This window comes from Pinus tabuliformis, chromosome 9, assembly GCF_031772625.1.
Source record: "Pinus tabuliformis cultivar Carrire ecotype Pingquan chromosome 9, CPIR1, whole genome shotgun sequence".
In the NCBI taxonomy this organism is placed as follows: Eukaryota; Viridiplantae; Streptophyta; class Pinopsida; order Pinales; family Pinaceae; genus Pinus; species Pinus tabuliformis.
Genome location: NC_142307.1, coordinates 1,744,007,009 through 1,744,024,210, shown reverse-complemented (window position 1 = coordinate 1,744,024,210; position 17,202 = coordinate 1,744,007,009). Strand labels below are relative to the sequence as shown.

The window sequence follows — 17,202 nt, the reverse complement described above, 5'->3', positions numbered from 1 at the left end:
TACAGATTATTTAATCCCTCTACTTACAAGATCTTTGTTAGTAGAGATGTTAAATTCCATGAGCAGGATAGTGAAGAAACTGATGAGCGCTATGATGGATAGGACATTTCGTACTTTGAAGAAGAGGATGCAGAGAACAATCAAGATCAGCAACAAACAAAGGCAGAGGATGAACAACAGCAACAACAACAGCATCAACAACAACAGTAACAGCAACAATAGCAGGAAGAAATAAGGTTTGAAACCACCACCCCACCACTCAAGAGATCAGGTAGGAAAGCTCAAATGCCTGCAAGATATAAGGAAAATGCATGTATAACTAGTATGATGAATATTGTTGAACCGTCTAGTTATAAAGAAGCAAATGAAAGTAATAAATGGAAAATAGCCATGGAACATGAATATGATTCAATAATCAGAAACAACACTTGGGAATTGGTAGAACTCCCTAGAGGAAAACAGGTCATAGGTTGCAAATGGTTATATAAATTGAAAATCAATGCAGATGGAACTATAGAAAAACTAAAAGCTAGGTTGGTTGCAAAGGGGTATACACAAAAAGAAGGGATAGATTATGAAGAAACCTTTGCCCCTGTAGCTAAATTGAACACCATCAGAATGTAGCTACTAAGAAACATTGGATGATGCACCAACTAGATGTAAAGTATGCATTTCTGATTGGAGAACTGAAAGAATAGGTTTATTTAGAGCAACTGGAAGGGTTTGTCCAGAAAGGAAAATAACATTTAGTCTGTAGGTTGAAGAAAGCACTCTATGGACTAAAACAAGCTCCCAGGTTGTGGTATGAGAAATTTGATTCATTTTTTCTACAAGCTAGCTACAATAGAAGTAAGAATGACCCTAATCTTTACACCATGAAAGATGAACAAGGGTGCGTAGTGCTGATTTTATTATATGTAGATGATTTGATAGTTACAGGTGATGTTATTTATCTAATTAATGAAATCAAGCAGCAGATATCACAGATGTTTGAGATGAAGCATCTTGGTGAACTTAGATACTATTTAGGTCTCCAGATCTGGAGAGATTCAGGTCAAACATTTCTGTCTCAAGCAAAGTATGTCAAAGACCTGTTAGAAAAGTTTAGAATGGATCAGTGCAAGTCTGCACCGGTACCATTGCAGCAGAATATCAAATTGCAGTGTGAGGATGGCTCAAAAGCGGTGGATGCAACACTTTATAGACCACTCGTTGGGAGTCTGATCTACCTAACCACCACTAGACCTGATTTGGCTTATGCAGTCAGCGTGTTAAGCCAATTTATGTCTAAGCCACTTGAAAGCCACTGGAATGCAGCGAAGAATGTTTTGAGGTATCTAAAAGGTACTGTAGATTATGGAATTATTTACACTAACTCTTTTGATGTTAGACTGATAGGATTTGCAAATTCAGGTTAGGCAGGGAATGTAGATGATCGCAAATCTATAACAGGTTATGCATTCAGGGTGATCACTTGGAGCAGCAAGAAGCATAACACAGTCTCGTCGTCCTCAACAAAAGCAAAGTATTAAGCCATGTGTGAAACAGAGTGCGATGCGGTTTGGTTGTGGAGACTTCTCCAGGATGATGGGGAAGAACAAACAGTCGCAACAATAATCAGATGCGGCAATCAAAGTTCAATCTGGTGTTTCACAAAAACATGAAACATATTAATACTCAATTCCATTTTGTAAGGGAGAAAGTGCAATCTAAAGAAATTCATTTAGAATATTGTAATACATGTGATAATGTTGCGGACATTTTCACTAAGCCCCTTGGAAAAGTTAAGTTTCAAATGTTTAGGGAGATGTTAGGCATATATGTGAACCCATTCTCCATTAAGGGGGAGTGTTGAAGATAATGGAGAATATCCTAGAATAGGTAGAGTTGGTTCACGTAGCCTCAGGATATGAATTAGTTTCTATTTCTTAGGATGTTGTTCTAACTTCCCTAAAACCATGTATTCTATTTAATGTGTAATATTGATGAACAATGTAGAGAGACCCAGATTCTCCCGGTTCAAACTCTGTTTCTAAAGCTAACCAGTGAGTTTTATTTTTCATTAATACAAACATTGCAATTTTTATCACAATCATGCACCACGAGAGAGATAATCCATTCACTACGTCCATTGACTTTTATAAAGCGTTATTTGCTTTTTTAAAGTTACCTTACTCTCCAAAGAGATTCACACGAAAAAATAAAGTGGTCCATTTGAGTGCGATGGAGGGTGACAGCCCCTCGTGGCAGCGCTAAGCGATATTCACAGTGAGTGGCTGAGAGGGACCATGTAGTATGGTGCAATACACGGACAGGAAGAATCGCCTGATTAAAATATCATACTTTAATCTTCAGTCGAATCTTCGAGTAAGATATGTAATGGAAATGTTGAGGAAAGGCATGTCAACGGTTACTTTCATTCAGCGGAAAAATTATAATGAACTCACAGTACTCTGTGGAAGCAACGTGATATAAAGGGGAGCAAGAAGAACATTATAATGAACATTTAATATTGAATAAATTTCGTGACTCGCTGGCAGAAGAAGACTTTCAATCTTCTCCGTAAGTCAATGTATATTAAACAATAACATTTTTCATTTTATTTTATTTTCATTTTTACGATTGTTTCAATATAAATGGAACTAAAAATTAGTAATTTGCTCGCTGCACACTTTTTCTCGATGGATTCGAAGGTACATTAATAGATTTAGTGAGAAGGAATAACAAAACTTTTTTATCGAAGTATTCCCCCAAATATAAATGTACAAACTATATTGATTGTCAACTGGGATTTTAAAGGAAATTGAAATATAAAATTAATCAAAATACGTATCGAAAAGAAATATAAAAATATTGATAATTATAATTTATATTATATTTATGATATAGTACTTTCCATTATATAACATATTTAAATATTTTCAATTTTTCTCCATTTTCTCAATTTTTTGTTTTTTAAATTTTAATATATATATATATATATATATATACATTGTTTTTAAGAAATTATCAATTTTTTATTTATTAACTTTCATTATATTTTATTCCTCTTTCATTTTTTTAAATTAATATAATATTTTTTTTAAAGTATATAAAGAAAACAATATAAAATAAATAAATGACAATAATACACATAAATCATAAAAGCTATAATTTATTTTAGAAAATCTTAATTTTGACAAAACTAACCAATAATAACTTTATTGTTATCTTATGGTTTAAAAAGAATCACGACTTAGCTTTTTCAGAGAGAAAAAAAATTATTTGACTTTTAATTTAACTTAAAAGCAAATAATTCACCAACATCCTTGCTTGCCCAAGTAAACCCACATATATTACAATGGAGAATCCCCAACATTTTTAAAGGTTTCATCACATGTAATCCATGGGCGTTAATACAACGAACCACCAAAACTAGCTAGAACATGCCCATTGCAGTGGAGAATCCCCAAACCTTTTAAAAGATTCCTCACATCTATTCAATGGGTTTTGATAAAACAGACCACCAAAGCCATGTACTAAAGGCCACCAATATGGAACTAAAAACTCTGAACCTTTGAATGAAACTAATATCTAACAACTTTGAATCTTTGATTGGACCTAACACTTAACAACTTTGAATGTTTGATTGGATGTAATAACTTTGAATCTTCGATTGACCCAAGCTTCTCCTAAAATTCTGCGTTTTATGCTAATATTGCATCTTTTAAACTTGACTAAGAAATTCACATGCTCTCATCCCCTATCACGTAGGTATACTCCAATAGTTTCGGCACGATACACATTCATAACCACATCTTAGATCCCTATGTTCATATGCATGTAATTTACAAATCCCTCTTGTGCAACCATCACCTTCATTCAAGCCATGATCCCTTGGCTATCATATAGTTTGCTAGGATTTAAAAATAGGAGTGAAATAATAATAACAATCACACACATAGCAAGAACACATATAAACCATGCATACCTTGATTTACCTTGGAAACTCCAAAGGAAAAAAACCAACCAAACATATATGTATTATTATCATATGGTTTAAAAGTAGGCATCCCTTACATAAAAGAAGCAAACCCAACCAACATCATGTCTCCACCAAGTGAGCCCTCCATTGAACTTAAGCCCATTACAATGGAGAATCCCCAAGCCTTTTAAATACTTCATCACATGTAATCCATAACCTCTAATACCATGGGCCACCAAAACCAAGTTCTAGAACAGACGTTGGAGACTTTAACTCTTTCATTTGGTTTAGTTTACCTTAACAACTACTACATTAAGATGTCACATATTTACTAAAAAGCTTTTATGGAAATTGAACCTTGTGGACTAATCAAAATCTTGCTTTGCACTAATAGATAATAACCTTTTTAGAAAAGTACACCCTCAATACCTATATTTAATAGTACAACCACATTAAAAGTATTAATGTGGTTGATATAGACCAAGGTTTCATAAATACAACCAAAAAAACTATTGCAACACGAAGAATCCCTTACTAATGCACACATTTTCCTAATTAACTATGTATGAAAAGGTTACGGGTCGAATTTAACTTAAGAAAGAAAAAAAAATTAGAAATGAATGTTATAAATAATAATGATGAACTTCTCATGGAGAAATTTATTATAATTGGAATAATCTCAAATCCCTAGGAAATTGATGGGCAGGGAGGCACCGAGCATGAATTTAATTTTTTAAATTATCTAAAAGGAAAAGAAACCTAACAAACTCTTTAATACACTACAATTGTTGATAAGCATTAATACTAAGCATATGCTAAACATATTCTCTTCAGAGTCAATCTTGGCCCTTAATTAAAAAAATTAAAAAATGTCAACACATTTTCATCCACCTTAAATTGAAATAAAAAACCTTAAGAAAAAAATATATCAAATTTCATTCACCTATTAACAAGTAACAAGTGACACTGTGTCATGTGTATGACAGAGAAAGAGTCAATTCAACACCTTTTCTTGGATTGCAGGGTTGATAGAGAATGTTGGAACCAGATCACAAGTCCGTTGGAAATCAATATAAACCTCACAAACCAGCTTCCAGATATCTACAAAATATGGGAGAAGATCTATCCTTACCCAAAGAAAGAGAAGGCTACAATAATTAAGATTTGGAGATGTCTCCCCTCAGGTTTGTGTTGGCAGATCTGGTTAGCTAGAAACAAAAGTATATTCAAAGATCAAAACCCAAGAATAGGCAAAATCCTCTCAAAAACATGGAGTTTAATATATGAAAGTTTGAATTCCAAAGGAATGACAACAGTGGATCAAAACAATCTCCAACAAGAAAAGACAGATTGGTATGGTAAAATAATCTTAGAAAACAAGGGGAAAGTAGGACCAAAGAAATCACCCACAATAAAGAATTGAAAATTAAGGATGAACGAAAAAGAATTTGAAGAATGGAGGAAAAGACAAAAACGTTTCAGTCTTTTTTTCATTGGGGCCTCAAAAAACAACCTAGGAAAATTAGGTGCAGGTGGAGCAATATTTAATCCGGATGGGAAAACGATTATATCATATGAATGGGGCCTAGGAGAATCCACTAACAACAAATACGAAGCATATAGTCTACTTCTAGGCACAAGGATTTAAAAAAAAATATGCAATCAAGGATCCTATAATAATAGGTGGTTCTGCAATCGTCATAGAAGCAATGGTAAAGGACAAAAATCCTAGCAACACAGCCATCAACAAAATATATCAGAGGATCAGATCGAATATAAAAGGATTGGGAAAGATCACTTTCAAACATGTTTTGAGAAATCAAAATCAAGAGGCCGACACCTTTGCTAACAAGGCCATTGAAAGAGCAATTGGAAGTGTTAAGGAAAAAAATGAAACATTTTGCCTCTCTATCCCGTGATCCCCATCTGTCAATGCTCTCTTGGAGAAAAGAGAAAGGACTAATGGAAAAAGGCATGATCATTTTGGGGAAAAACGTGAACAAAATATCCCAATAAAAAAGAGTACAACTCCAAATCGAAAAGAAGATATGTTCTCAAATGCACTTATTCGCTATCTACAGGACTCTGAGTATAAGATCCATTCGAAATTCAAAAACATCCAAAACGAAAAAATCAAGGTTCACATGCATTCTCATCCTCTAAGTAGATCCAGCATATGTCTTTTCAATGCTAAGCTATAGGAAAGAAATGGTTTTAAAAATGGTATCCGAATGATCTCTTGCAGCAACAGTACAAGCATTCCAGTGAGCATCAACATGTCCAACACTCTCAATACTAGCTTAAATATCGGTCCTTTGTTCGATAAGAAGGCAGAAGTATCTAGTTCGCTGCCTCTTCCTAACATCGAAGCTTTATTTCAATCAGGTTTTTTAGTTTTTGCTTATCTCCAGCTACTCTATTTTAATGACAGTGCTCTAGCTAATCCCAAAAACTGTCATCTTAAGCTCTCTCCTCTTCCTCACTTCCATATCTTCATTAATTCTAGCTCTCTGTGTAAACTTCCACATTTTAGTATTCACATGCTCTGCTCTTCCCCTCATTTCCTTCTTATCATTCTATCAACTTCTTTACCTCATCGCTCTTTTCATACCATCTTTAGTGAAATAGCAGAGACTTATCTTGCAGTTTCCCTCCACTCACTCCATCAACACCATCTTAGTTCCAACACTTTTGGCCAATTAGCCCATGACAAAAACTTGGTTTGCATTCTGGGCATAACACAAGTTCAGTGCATTTCTAGGTCTTCAGGCAAGTTGTTGGACACTCCTCAAGCAATAGGCTATACCAGTTTGACATATCACAATCAAACCAGAGGACCAGAGCGAAAGAACCTCATCAAGAGTGCTCACCAAAGGAGGAAAAAAGATACACAGTACACAGTCACTCAAAGAATCACAATGGCCTGCAATCCAATAGAAAGAGCTGAAAAGAATGAAAGTTGCCCAACCTCCAGGGCTAATAGGTTTATGATTGGGAGGTTCAATCAAGCTTTGAATGACCTCAGGGCAAAAATGAAAACCGAGAATGTGTACAAAAAAAGAGATATTGACAAGCAGAAAGCAGAAATAACAAAGCTTAAAAGCAAATGCAAGCATCTAGAGGAAGTGGAAGAATATATCAAATCTCTCAATCAGAGCCAGCAAGGGGAAAATTCCACCAAACAAAGCAAGAAACGCCATCCTCAACAAGAAGAATCAGTCAATCAGTTCTCGTGAATTTGTTTTTTAAATGCATTACAAATATATATTACTATTAAGATAGTATGTGAGGCAATATGCCAAGGTAGTCTTTGAAATCCACAGAAATTTGGGGTCAAGCGTAGATATTGGGACCGTGTTCCCTCTTTTTGATTTACACTTGAACCTTTTTCTTATCGAATGTATTAAGAACCAACTCCTTCTTTTTCAATATAAACCATATCTGACAGTATTAAAAAAAAAAACAAGTAACAAGTGATACATTACTCATTTCAATAATCAAAACCCCTCATGTAAATAAATATCATAAAGAAATATTTGATAAAAATATATCTCTTCTACAATACAATTATAACAATTTATTAATCACACCCCCTCATATAAATAAATATAATAAAGCATTTGATAAAAATATATCTCTTGTACAATAGAATTATAACAATTTATTATTGCACAATAATCATTTAGAAAATACATTAAGAAGTTTGAACACTGTTTTTATCAACCAGCATGAATAGGATATATTAAACAATTGGAAAGTGTACTATCAGAATGAATAATTTTTATTTGGCAACACTAAACATAAAAGTTTCAAAAGTATAGAACATACTCACTATGAATATATTATTAATATTAGTAATTTTTTATTTAATAATATTAATGAATAAAATATAAAAAATTAAAAGACATGTAAAACTAAAAGTTAACCAATAATTTATTTTACAAACCTTTTTATTTATAAATAAAAAACATTTTTACGAATTAAATTTTATTTACCATTAAACGAAATTCAATATATCATTAATTAACAAAATCATATTTATAAATTTAAATATAATTGAACATCAATCTTTAATGTGTTGTTTCACAAACTCATTTTATTATGACATTATTTTCTTAACTATAAGATCAATATATCTTATTTATATTAGGGAAGGACATCCAATATGTAAAAGAGTTATTAATTTTTTTTAGAAGAAAATAATATTGGTTTGTTAATCATTGACCTCTTTCCACAACAAAGAATTTATTTTGACTATTTTCTCTACAAATAATACTTATTATTATTTTAGATATAATTCTATTCCATTTCTAAGAATCTTATAAAACATAGTCTAGTGGTAAGGTGTTTAATTTTTTATAAAAAAATAGTGTTCAAATCTTATTGAATTCTCTTTCTTCATATTTTATTGCATAAGATTGAGAATTTGTTCCACATTCAATGTCTTTCAACAAATTACTTATTATATAATATACGGAGGATTACACATAAGACTTGTGATAAATGATAGTAGATACAATGTATTTATTGCATAAGTTTGAGGATTTATTTCACATTCCATGTGTTTCAACAAATTACTATAATATATGGAGGATTACCCATAAGGTTTGTGATAAATGATAGTGCATACAATGCATAATTAGGTTACATTGTTTTATAGGTTGAATTTGGGTTAGGTTTCATATGAATATTTGAATTTTTTTTTTTTTTTTTTTTTTTTATTTTATATCTGTTATGAAACCAACTCACGAAAAGATAGAAAAGATAGATCAACACCTTACAAATCAACCTCTTTGAGGGGGAAACCTCCTTTACATTACACAAATGAACAATTCTTGGATGATACGAATGACAAGACCTCCTTTCTATATATAGGAGTCTAAGGGGTCATAATATAATCAGAGCGGACGTAAAAATTTAATAATGTATGGGCACAATAATAACAATAGTGGGCTTCTATGGGGCATAACAATAACAATATGGGGACTACATGGGCACAACAATATAATAATGGGGCTGTACTAATAAGAATAAGGGGTTACACTAGTAGTATAGGGACCTAACATGCCCCTCTCCTTCAAAAAGTGTTGTCCTCAACACTTGAGTAGTTCTTAATGCTTCTGTATAAAATTCTTGTCCTCCCATGTGGAATCTTCAATGGGTAAATTCTTGCACTTGATGAGATACTATGAAATTGATCGATTTCGTAGCTGTGAGGCTCTTATGTTTGTGACTGCTCCAGGTTCCAATATGATTTTCCCTTCCTTGTCAAGCTCTCGCAATATTGTTTGAACATGATCTTCTTCAACTTTTGAATGAGTGGCTACACTTCTTCATCCTTCTTCCATTCATCCCTTGCTTCGTTTATCCAATCTGGTTGGATAATAGAAATAACACAAAACAATGTTTCCACATCCTCATCCTTTCTTGAGAGTGAATTTGCAAGTACATTTTTCTTTCATTTTTTGCAGATGATTTCAGAGTCATAACCCAACATATTTGTGACCCATTTTTTAAATTCTTCTAAAGATAATATTTGTTCTAAAAGGTATTTCAGACTATCATGATCCATTTTTAACTTGAAGTGTCTTCTCATTAGGTAAGGTCACCATTTCTTAAGTGCATTTATTATTGCCAGCATTTCCTTCTCATAAATAGATTTCCTTATATGTAGCCGTAAAAATATCCAATCACTTACATCAAAACTTCTTTCACTAAGATGTTGATCTACCTCTTGTTTCATTCGATTCGGCACCAAAGTGGCGTTATCGTTTAAAAGTTGGAGAACTTGTTACTAATGCTTGATTTGATCTTTCACTTCTTGAACATTTTTCTTCTTGATATGTCCTATCTTGAGAGTTTGAGGAGTGGTAATTTATTCTAGTGCATTACAAGATATGGTTGGATTCATTTCTTGATGCTCGATATGATTTTTCACTTCTTGAACATTTTTCTTCTTGATATGTCCTTCTATCTAGATAGTTTGAGGAATGGTAATTCCGACCAATGCATTACAAGATATGGTCGGATTCATTTCTTCTTTATTGATGTGATTTTTCACTTCTTGAACCTTTTTCTTCTTGATATGTCCTTCTATATTGAGAGTTTGAGGAGTGGTAATTCTTTCCAATGCTTTACAATATATGGTCATACTCATTTCTTCTTTCTTCGGGGTTTGTTCCTGGTGTATATCCTCTTATTTTGATGTTTCTTGATTCTTTTCTTCCTCCTCTTCATAATCTATGTAAAATAATTTCTTCTCAGCACACTTATGACCTTTAGTGTATTTGTTATCACAATTGTAACAAAGCCCTTTTGCTCTTTTTTCTTCCAATTTTTGTGGTGTCAACCTTGTAGGTTGTGGAAGATTAGGAGAAACAACACTTCCATCTTTATAGTTGTGAGGGGTAGACTTCCTTGTTGCCATAATTTTTCTTTCCACTTTTCTTGCCAACCTGAATTCCCTCTCCAATGAATTAGGTTCCAAAGACGAACCTCATGTTGCATGTTATCCTTTAAATTCCCTATGGAAACATCAATCGTCTTCTTCTCTGGAATATCATTTTCCCTTATATTAAATTTTTGAAGTCCTCAATGTGCTCTGCCATTGAACACTTTTGTTTGATATTCATCAATTGGCTAAAGAAGGTGTTTCTCTTTGTATCCTCATAATGTGCTATCATTTCCTTCGTGAAAATTGACCACGTAACAAGTGGTTTACGAGAACAAAGCCCTTTATAACATAAAAATTGATCCGGTTCTAAATATGAAGATGCAATACGTACCTTTTGTAACAGTTGCACCTCATGTAGATCAAAATATTTCTCCATCTGTAGTATCCAATTTACCAAATCCTTGCCATCAAAATTCCTCATATTGCCTTTTCTTGATTTTAGGATCTCGATCTTTAAACAACTGTAACTTTGTAATTTCAGATCTCCAAGTTCTGAAATTTTGTCCTGTAGTAACCCTTTGAATCCTCTTTCTAACCCCTAAAGTTTGATCATAATTGGATTCTTGAAGAAAGTGTTATGTCCAATCTCCTGTGATGACGTAATTATAGACTAGTTGAGTAGAGCGAATTTGTACGATGTGCCAAGTGTTATTGTTTCGACCTTAGGTTCCGAACCTGATACCCAAAAAAATACAATCTGTCTTATTTCTGTCACTTTTTACAAACTTTCAATCAGATGCTCTGAGTGAGAGGTATGGCGATTTTCCAAAGGTCGCCTATTTATAATGTAATTTGGGAGTCTGCGAAAACGCTAACTTCCCCAGATTATATCTCCGAAAATATAGCGAGACAAGATCTGAAATTTGGACCCGAGCTTCACCATGATTTCATCTCAAATGGGTTTTCATTTCAGTGTCTGAACCTTTGTAGAAAGGACATTATAGAGAAACTTTCATGATGACCTGTTTGAGATGAAATTCTGGAGCTTGCGAAAACTCTAACTTCCTCAGATCATAGCTCCGAAAATACATCGATAAAGGATCTAAAATTTGGAAACGAGGTTTAGAACAATTTCCTCTAAAATGGGTTTTTTTTTAACTTGCGAAACTTCGTATCGAAAAAGTTATAGCAAAAATTGCACGATAACCTGTTTGGAGCGGCGAAACCCTAGAATCCAAAGCTCTAATACCAAATGTTATGAAACTAGCTCATAAAAAGATAGAAAAGATAGATCAACACCTTATAAATCAGCCTCTTCGAGGGGGCAACCTCCTTTACCTTACAAAATGAACAATTCTTGGATGAAACAAATGACAAGACCGCCTTTCTATATATAGGAGTCTAAGGGGTCATAATATAATCAGAGCCGACATAACAATAAAAATGTATGAGCACAATAATAACAATAGTGGGCTTCTATGGGGCACACTAATAAAAATATGGGGACTACATGGGCACAACAATATAATAAGGGGGTTGTACTAATAACAATAAGGGGTTACACTAGTAGTATAGGGACCTAACAACAAATGGTATTTAAATCTCAACTAAATTTTTATACAACCTCTACTCATTAGTGTGAAGTGTCATGTTGTACCTTTCTAAATAGTGCACATGTTATCTTGTGATTGACCTTGATTAGTAATGTGCATAGACATTATTCCATAATTAACATTGGAACACTTAGTACATAATACATTTCATGTTGCTAAAAAAATGATAAAAACTAACTAAATTATACCTTTATTTCAAATAATAATAATAATTACTATTATTATTAAATAATAACATACTAATATATAAGTTAAATAGATATAAATTTAAAAGACATTGAACATGATTAACATGGACTGTTATCCCTCTTTAATATATAAAATTTTAATTTATGGATAGGTATTGTTACAATACCCAGAGTCAATATTATGGATTATCAATACCACATGTCCAAAAATTCATAACTCACTTCACATGACATTTGTTGATATGATAATTTTTTTAAAATAATTAATCAATTTAATTAAAAGGTGAAAAAGACAATTATTTGCAAATTAATCAGAATATTTGATTTGTTTATACTACTATGAATATCTTACACTATTCCATGGAATTTGAATCTCTACCATCCACCTAATAATAATCGATAATCAATTTAAAAGTTTAGAAACCTTATTCCAAAATATAACTATATAAATATAATATAAATATTAAATATTAAATTACACATATAAATTTACATTTAAAATATTTTTAAAAATTGAAATATTATATTAATTTATGATATTTTCAAATATTAATATATAATATTTTAAGTAATTATTTTAATTTGACACGTCTTACTTATATTAATATTTAATAAAAAATAAAATTTGTTAATAAAATTTATCAAATTTTAATTAATATTATTAATTTAATCCTATTTATATAAAATATAAATAAATTTTAATTAATTAACAAATATTTCATGAAATATAATCAATATTTCCATAGTTCTTCACTAGCCTTTTGATTATATAGATACCTCTCTGTTCGTTCGAACTTCTATATTGTAGATTCCTCCCCTTTCTTACATAACCTACTCCTATTTTGTAGATTCCTCTCATTCCTTACCTAACATTCTAAAGGACGACGTTTTTAGTCTCATAATATATAAAAATGTCCTCAGTAAAAATCCAACGTTGAGAGATGCAACAAATTGTAGACCAACGTTGAGAGACGCAACAAATTGTAGATCTTTTCAGTGGCTACTTCAAAAAAAAAAATATGGTCGGTTTGTGTCCTGAACCCACATGACTCACGATACGTATGCATCATTGGAGGTGATACATTAGGGTACAAATTTGATCAATATTTTTTTATGCTGGTTCGTTAAAAGATGTTTTGAGAGGTTTAATATTTAATTTTTCTTATAATTGTAATATCAAGAATGATTTTTATTATATATATAGATACTAATTTTATTTTTAATTATAATTTAATGAAAAAATATATTGTAACATATTTGATATAATTGTGTATAACAATAATTTATATAATTTTAAACCATTTAGGTGACACGCGCATAAGTTAAACATAATAAAAAAAAAACATGTAACAACAAAAGAAACCAGAATTTACCATATGCTAATCAAATATTTCAACATGGTAAATAATCACTTAAGTTTATATTAATAGTCAGTCAATAAACTCATACATATATTTACTTATGATTATAAAAAGCTAACTGCATAATTACGCCGTAAGGCGTTTCCTTTTGAAATGAACTCTCCTAGCTGCCGTGTCCAATCGTTAACCGTATATTTGTGGTGTTAGACGATTGAACCAATTTTATTATTTCAGTTTTAGATCAATGATCAAAATTGGTTCAATCGTCTAACACCACAAATCTATGGTTAACGATTGGACACGGCAGCGGCTAGGACAGTTCATTTCAAAAGGAAACGCCTTACGGCGTAATTAAACCATTTAGGTGACACGCGCATAAGTTAAACATAATAAAAAAAAACATGTAACAACAAAAGAAACCAGAATTTACCATATGATAATCAAATATTTCAACATGGTAAATAATCACTTAAGTTTATATTAATAGTCAGTCAATAAACTCATACATATATTTACTTATGATTATAAAAAGCTAACTACATAATTACGCCGTAAGGCGTTTCCTTTTGAAATGAACTGTCCTAGCTGCCGTGTCCAATCGTTAACCGTAGATTTGTGGTGTTAGATGATTGAACCAATTTTATTATTTCAGTTTTAGATCAACGATCAAAATTGGTTCAATCGTCTAACACCACAAATCTACGGTTAACGATTGGACACGACAGCGGCTAGGACAGTTCATTTAAAAAGGAAACGCCTTACGGCGTAATAATTATCATGTAAGGTTGTATATTCTGCGTCCGATTGATATCTCATAAAGAATTTGCAAAACCGCCCAGTACATCAATCAACAGGAAAAATTACAATACCGCCAGGTGCCACTACCTAACTCCCCAGTCGCTGTAACGGTAATAGAAAGTTGAAATGCTATAATCCCCAAACCTCTTCTTTCATGAATCTGCGTGGGTACAACAGGCGTTAGTGATTTTGTTGGGCCGGCGGACCAGCCGACTCTTCTTCCAGATTCTTTATAAATTATCGTTCCAGTCGCCAGTTGCGCACGAATTGCGGTCAAATTCTTGCGCCCCCTTTGAGATCTGAAGTCCTGAGTCGTAAACAGACCCAACTTTCCAGTCTGCAGGTAGCAAATTTTATCTAGGGCGCCCTACCCAACTTCCGTCGAAACCTCCTGTAACCAGTAACCGGAACAAGAAGGGACTGGGTTCGGCATGACCTGTTAATTAATAAGGGTTTGCAATAGCCCACACTGCACTGTAATTGCGTAGACTCATTTCATTCCAACTCAATGTCCTACCTGCACTGCATGCAAAATCCCTCAATTCAGATCGCATGATCGAATAGTCATTTAAACAAAATTTGTAAATTGTTTGTGATTTGCTCTATAGGATATTAATACTATTTTTACGGGTTGAATTCTTTTGACATTTTTTGGTTAGGATTAGTTCTATCATCTATGGTTAATCTAACCGCAAGTGATCCCTTTAAAATAATTTATCTGATACAATATTATTTATGAACCATATTAGAAAAATAAATTTTAATACTTATATGAGCCATGGTCCATGGTTACTCCACCTGGGTAACTTGAACCAAGGAAATGTCTGTTTGGCCTCCTTGATACAGAAACTGGACAGCAAGATAGTCGGGATAGTGACTGCTTTCGTCTACTTTGATGGACATATTTTTACCTGGATAATCGCATGGGATGCTGTAATCATATTCAAGTCATAAACAATTAAACACATATCCATCATGTCACTGTCCGGAATTGAACAAAGATTCAAACTATAGAGAAACAAATAAAGATTCAAGCTGTAGACAAACTTATGGTTGTTTCAGTTATAATGTTCCTCGTACTAGCTTCACTCGGAATTTTTTTTTGGGTTCTTGAATTGGTGCTCACCGTTTATACTCCACGCCCAGGCCAACCCCCATGTTGAGAAGTTGGTCGATTTTACTGGGGCGTGCCAAGCTTGCGAAGGTGTGAAAGTATAGAAGAAAATCTGTCCTATTGTGGTCTGTAAAGTCCGTAACCACAACTTTCACCCCTGATTCGGTGCAAACAGCTGAATGTGTGCATCTTATCTGATTTTATTCAAATAATAATTCAGACAAAAAATTAAACTACAATTAGAGAAAAATTATACTACAATCAAACAAAGAGCTACGCCACAGAGGAGAGAACAAAAAGATTATACTACAACTAAAACGCCACAGAGGAGAGAACAAAAAGATTATACTACCACTAAAAAAGAAGATTGTACTTTAATCCTTATGTGATATCATATGAATATTTGAGTATAAAGATTTATTTCAAGTGGAAAAGATTTAATTTTACATTATTTTTTTAAATTATTAACAAATATATTTTTTATTATTTTAATGGAATATTTAAAAAACATATTATATTCTATAAACATTAAATTTATTAATGTATTTTTAAAAATATAATTTTTATTATTTTCATGGAATATAAAAAACATATTATATTATATAAACGTTAAATTTATTAGTGTATTTTATGTTAATATCACATCTAAAAATATACAATATCACATTTAAAATTATATAAATCAAAATTAGTATTATTAAAATCACATCATCTTCAACAAAAATTACCATTAAGCTTTTACATATATCTATTACTAAGGAACCATCATTAAAACACAAATTAGAATGACATCATATTCAACAAAAACTACCATTAAACTTCTACCTATATCTATCACTAAGAAACCATCATTAAAACACAAATTAGAATGACACCTAAATAAAGCCATAATTTTCTTACAAATAGTTATAAGAAAAGTCATCAAGATGTCTATGTATCTACATCAAATAAGGGATTACAAACTAGCAAAGACATACCATATAGGAAACCCTGGAGAGTGATCAGACTCAAACTAATATTCAAAACCAATTGCAGATGTTCCTCTAGCAAGCAATAGTCAATGGAATAAGTCATTGTCTCTACAAGGAATAAATTTGCAATGATGTGAGATAATGCTTTCTTCTAGCAAGCAATAGTCAATGGAATCAATCATTGTCTCTACAAGGAATAAATTTGCAATGAAGTGAGATAGTGCTTCTATGGGAGGTGTGTCTAGAGTAAATTGAGGAGATCAAATTTGGAATGACTCAACTTAGCTAAATTGCATTGAAGGTTGCATGGGATTAATCTACAAAACCACAATTGCATGGACATAAATGGCATGAAAAAATGGGATAGAATACGGCGTTAAAAATTTGGAAGTGAGTGGTGTCGACCTCCCAAGCTAAGGTGGGAATGAGATACAATTAGACCTCGAAGCTTTGCCAACACAAAATAAAAATCATAATAAGATCTACAAACAAACATTCTCATTCATGAAAAATGAATAGAAGCACCCAACTGTAATAAGGTTATGCAGGATCTTCAGAATCAACCCCACATGATGAGCAAATCATAATAAGATCTACAAACAAACATTCTCATTCATGAAAAATGAATAGAAGCACCCAACTGTAATAAGGTTATGCAGGATCTTCAGAATCAACCCCACATGATGAGCACTAATCTGGTGATTGGATTTCTACACAGTCCTTATTAGCCTAAAAGGATATCTACTACAAAAAAAAAACAAATTGGCTTCTAATCATGTGAATAATCCCACTCCCTATG

At 32.3% G+C, this 17,202-nt stretch overlaps 1 pseudogene; it reads right to left on the bottom strand.

The window, feature by feature from the left end:
- Nucleotides 1-14,548: 14,548 nt before the first annotated feature.
- Nucleotides 14,549-16,506, bottom strand: LOC149155685 (expansin-like A3; annotated as a pseudogene).
- Nucleotides 16,507-17,202: the final 696 nt, after the last annotated feature.